Genomic DNA, 6085 nt, shown 5'->3' on the forward strand with positions numbered 1-6085 from the left:
AAAAGGCGTCCCAATGATTCGGAGTTTTTAGATCTTGATGCAAAAATTGATAAAAGTGGGATTGGAGAGGTCAAGACTTTAAGTAGCAATGAACCCACTCTTTTGGATTTCAAGGATTTTAATTATGATAATTGTTCTTTGATAGATTGTATTTCCTTGCTGCAATCCATGTTGAATTCTCCTCTTGCTTACAATCAAAACAAAGCTTTTACTAATCATATCGTTGATGCTATGATGCAAACTTTTGAAGAAAAGCTTGAATTGGAAGTTTCTATCCCTAGAAAACTTTATGATGAGTAGGAACCCACTATTAAGAATAAGATTAAAAATTAGGAATGGCATGCTTTGTGTGATTTGGGTGCTAGCGTTTCCATGATTCCCAAAACTTTATGTGATGTGTTAGGTTTCTGTTAATTTGATGATTGTTCTTTAAGTTTGCATCTTGCGGATTCCACTATTAAGAAACCTATGGGAAGGATTAATGATGTTCTTACTATTGCAAATAGGAATTATGTGCCCGTAGATTTCAGTGTTCTTGATATAGATTGCAATCCTACATGTCCTATTATTCTTGGTAGACCTTTCCTTAGAAAGATTGGTGCAATTATTGATATGAAAGAAGGAACATTAGATTTCAATTTCCGTTAAGGAAGGGTAGGGAACACTTTCCAAGAAAGAAAACTAAATTGCGATATGAATCTATTATGAGAGCTACTTATGGATTGCATACCGAAGATGACAATACCTAGATCTATTGGTGTTTTTATACCTAGCTAGGGGCGTTAAACAATAGCGCTTGTTGGGAGGCAACCCAATTTTATTTTGTTCTTTGCTTTTTGTTCCTGTTTTGCTTTGAATAATTCATCTAGCATCTGGTTAGATGTGGTTTTGTGTTTTAGTTAGTGTTTGTGCCAAGTAAGACCTTTGGGATAGCTTACGGTGATAGTTGTTTTGATCTTGCTGAAAAATAGAAACTTTTGTGACCAGGAAAATAATTTCCATAGTTCACAGAACGTGCTTTTGATCTCTTTTTTTTTGCTCAAGATTGGTACACCAATTGCCCAATTTGAACTAATTTTTTAGGTATTCGAAGTATTCAGATTGCAACAGAATGTTCTGTTTTTTGACACATTCTATTTTTCTTGTGTTGTTTACTTAATTTTATGAATCTATGGGTAGTATCAGGGGGTATTGATACGTATCCAACATATCTATAATTTTTTATTGTTCCATGCTATTATATTACCCTTTTTGGATGTTTATGGGCTTTATTTTACACATTTATATCATTTTTTGGGACTAACCTACTAACCGGAGGCCCAGCCCATATTGCTGTTTTATTGCCTGTTTTAGTATTTCGAAGAAGAGGAATATCAAACGGAGTCCAAACGGAATGAAACCTTCAACATCGTGATTTTTTGGAAGAATATCATCCTGGAGGCTTGGAGATCAAGTCAGAAGATCCTCGAGGAGCCCAGGAGATAGGGGCGCCCCCCCTACAGGGCGTGACCCCTATCTCGTGGACCCCTCGAGCACCCCCCCGACCGACTTCTTTCGCCTATATAACCATATGTACCCTAAAACCACCGAATATCAAGATAGATCGGGAGTTCCGCCGCCGCAAGCCTCCGTAGCCACCAAAAACCTCTCAGGAGCCCGTTCCGGCACCCTGCCGGAGGGGGAACCCATCACCGGTGGCCATCTTCATCATCCCGGCGCTCTCCATGACGAGAAAGGAGTAGTTCACCCTTGGGGCTGAGGGTATGTACCAGTAGCTATGTTTTTGATCTCTCTCTCTCTCTCTCTCTCTCTCTCGTGTTCTTCTATGGCACGATCTTGATGTATCACGAGCTTTGCTATTGTAGTTGGATCTTATGATGTTTCTCCCCCTCTACTCTCTTGTGATGAACTGAGTTTCCTCTTGAAGTTATCTTATTGGATTGAGTCTTTATTTGAGAACACTTGATGTATGTCTTGCCGTGTTTATCTATGGTGACAATGGGATATCATGTGCCACTTGATGTATGTTTTGGTGACCAACTTGCGGGTTCCGCCCATGAACCTATGCATAGGGGTTGGCACACGTTCTTGACTCTCCGGTAGAAACTTTGGGGCACTCTTTGAAGTACTTTGTGTTGGTTGGATGAATCTGAGATTGTGTGATGCATATCGTATAATCATGCCCACGGATACTCGAGGTGACAATGGAGTATCTAGGTGACATTAGGGTTTTGGTTGATTTGTGTCTTAAGGTGTTATTCTAGTACGAACTCTTTAATAGATTGATACGAAAGAATAACTTTGAGGTGGTTTCGTACCCTACCATAATCTCTACGTTTGTTCTCCGCTATTAGTGGCTTTGGAGTGACTCTTTGTTGCATGTTGAGGGCTTTTTATATGATCTATCTATGTTATTATTGTTGAGAGAACTTGAACTAGTGAAAGTATGAACCCTAGGCCTTGTTTCCTATCATTGCAATACCGTTTACGCTCACTTTTATCATTAGTTACCTTGCTATTTTTATATTTTCAGATTACAAATACCTATATCTACTATCCATATTGCACTTGTATCACCATCTCTTCGCCGAACTAGTGCACCTATACAATTTACCATTGTGTTGGGTGTGTTGGGGACACAAGAGACTCTTTTTTATTTGGTTGCAGGGTTGTTTGAGAGAGACCATCTTCATCCTACGCCTCCCATGGATTGATAAACCTTAGGTCATCCACTTGAGGGAAATTTGATACTGTCCTACAAACCTGTGCACTTGCAGGCCCAACAACGTCTACAAGAAGAAGGTTGTGTAGTAGACATCAAGCTCTTTTCTGGCACCGTTGCCGAGGAGGCTAGGTAAGCGGCACTCACTCACACCCCATCAACTAAGCTCTTTCCTGGCGCCGTTGCCAGGGAGGTGAGTGCTTGAAGGTATATCTTTAGATCTTGCAATCGAGTCTTTTAGTTTCTTGTTTTATCTCTAGTTTAGTCTATAAAAGAAAATTACAAAAAAATGGAGTTAAGTTTGTCTCATACGCTTCATCTTTTTAATATCTTTCGTGAGTTTGATGGAAAGGAAAATTGTACTCAAGTGCTAGAAGAAGAGTGCATTAAAATGCTTGGTACTGAATCTTTGAATGATGAGCATGATTGCAATGTTGTTAGTATGAACTCCTTGAATATCCTTAGTACTAATGATGATTGCTCTAGTCATGATGAAAATATCTCTTATGAGCATGTCAACTTTTGTGGAGTGCATGTTTGCATGAACACACCAAATAGAGAAGATATATATTGCAAGAGGCATAAGCATTTAGAAACTAAATGGTTGCAAGAAAGCCTAGATGTGAGTGCTGAAAATTTAAAATTCCTTTGCCGTACTTGTGAACTTTGCAATGAACGTGGTCATTTACATCTCCAATGCAAATTGTTTCATGACCGAATCGTGTCCAAAAATTGTGATGATTTCATTTCCCTTGCTCATTACAATGAACTTAGTTTGCTTTTGGGTTATGAAGAATTGAAACGTTTACTTAAAGACCTTCCAGAATTTGCCCAAAAGAAATTACTTGATATTGATCTAGAGAAGATTTATTTGTTTTGTGCGGAGAATTGCATTGAAAATCCTTATATTGCCAATTACCTAAAGAAAAGAAAGCAAATAGAATATGATGAGATTACTAATGAAAGGGAAGAGACTTCCCAATATCCTCCTATTATTTCTTATGATGAATCAGGTGACGAGGAGGAGCTTTCTATTCAACCAATCTCATCAATAAGGAGCTCAAAAAGGAAGGTTGAACCCACACATAATGTGAAGAAGAAAAAGAAAAGAAGGAGCAACAAAGGTAGAAAGGTATCCCTCCCAAATGATGTTGCTCCTACTACTCATTGTGATGATGATAATTGCTTTACTATTGGTGCTATCCATATTTTTAATGATGAGAGTGATTATGCTTATGATATGAAAGGGCCCAAGCTTGGGGAAGCTATGTTTGATGAGGATGAAATATTTGATAATTTATTTGCTGAAATTAATGTTTGTCCCAAGCTTGGGGATGTTATGTTTAATGAAGATGATATTTTTAGCATCCCAAGTTTTGATATGCAAAGTTGTTATGACGATAGCATGCCTCCTACTTATGATGATTATATTGATGAAAGTGGGTTTGGAAGAGTCTCAACTTTAGGAAGTATTTATCCCACTATTTTGGAGGATGTTGAATCTTATTGTGATGAATACGAAAGTGGATTTGGAAGAGTGTCAACTTTATTTAGTGATTTCACTATCTTGGGAGAGGTTTCAATCGATTATGATGAGAACGAAGTTGCTACTTATGATGATTATTGTGATGAAACATATGCTATAAAAAGTAGTGATGATTATATTTACAAATCTTGTCATGATTATGATTACCCTTTTTCTTAACACTACTCTTTTAATGTGGAAACAATTTTTAGTGTTCAAGTCTCTTATGGTACTCCCACTATTCCGAATGAGAAGAATTTTGCTTATGAGGAGAGTAGAAAATTTTCTATGCTTGTAGATCATGAAAAGAATGCTTTAGGTGCTGGTTATATTGTTGAATTCATTCATGATGCTACTGCAAATTATTATGAGGGAGGAAAATATGCTTGTAGGAATTGCAATAATGTCAAGTTTCCTCCCTACGTGCTCGAAATCTTGAAGCTATGCTTGTTTTACCATCCTACACTAGTTGATTATTGTTCCCATAAGTTGTTTGCTCACAAAATCCCTATGCATAGGAAGTGGGTTAGGCTTAAATGTGCTAGTCATATGCTTCATGATGCTCCTGTTATGTTTCAATTCTTATCTTTTATATGAGCATCATTGCCATCATCATGCTTAGCTAGAAAGGCATTAAAGAAAAGCGCTTGTTGGGAAACAACCCAATATTTATCCTTACTGTTTTTGTGTGTCCACATGATTATGCTACTGTAATAATCATGTTTTATAGCATTTGTTTCAATAAAGTGCCAAGTAAGACCTTTAGGATAGCTTACAGTGATAGTTGTGTTGATCCTGCTGAAAATCAGAAACTTTTTCACCCAGTAAATTAGTTTTGTTAATTCACAGAAACGTGATTATGATCTGATTCTTTCTGATATGTATTGTTACACAAATTTCTTAGTACATCCTAATTTGGTAGGATTTTTGGAGTTCCATAACTATACGTTTGATATAGATTACTACAGACTGTTCTGTTTTTGACAGATTCTGTTTTCTATGTGTTGTTTGCTTATTTTGATGAATCTATGAGTAGTATCGGAGGGTATGAACCATAGATAAGTTGGAATGCAGTAGATATTACACCAATATGAATTTAGAATGAGTTCATTACAGTACCTAAGTGGTGGTTTTATTTTCTTATACTAACGGAGCTTACGAGTTTTCTGTTGAGTTTTGTGTTGTGGAGTTTTCAAGTTTTTGGTAAAGATTCGATGGACTATGGAATAAGGAGTGGCAAGAGCCTAAGCTTGGGGATGCCAAAGGCACTCCAAGGTAATATTAAAGGACAACCAAGAGCTTAAGCTTGGGGATGCCCCGGATGGCATCCCCTCTTTCGTCTTCGTTCATCGGTAACTTTACTTGAAGCTATATTTTTATTCACCACATGATATGTGTTTTGCTTGGAGCGTCATTTTATTTTGTTAGTTTTGCTTGATGTTACTTATAAAAATGTTTTGCATCTTTAGTTTCAATAAAAAAGTCAAGTATAGCCTTTGTCATGCTTATTTTGCAAGTATACATGTTGCTGTTTGAAAACAGAAAGTTTAACACTGTTGCAAAAATTCCCCAGAAAAGTCAGAGCATGGTATAATGTTGAAACTTTTGCATAATGAGCTCTGATAAATTTACTACAGTGTTAATTTCATTTCATAATTTTTGGAGTTAGGGAAGTATTGATACTCTTGCATTCTTTACAGACTGTACTGTTTTGACAGATTGCTGTTATGTTTGCATTGTTTGCATATGTTTGCTTGTTTAATGATTCTATTTGAGGATAGGAGTATTAAATATGCAGAGGAATTTAGTATGCAATGTTGAATAATAATTTAAGTTAT

This window comes from Triticum dicoccoides, chromosome 6B (assembly GCF_002162155.2).
Source record: "Triticum dicoccoides isolate Atlit2015 ecotype Zavitan chromosome 6B, WEW_v2.0, whole genome shotgun sequence".
NCBI classification, from domain to species: Eukaryota; Viridiplantae; Streptophyta; class Magnoliopsida; order Poales; family Poaceae; genus Triticum; species Triticum dicoccoides.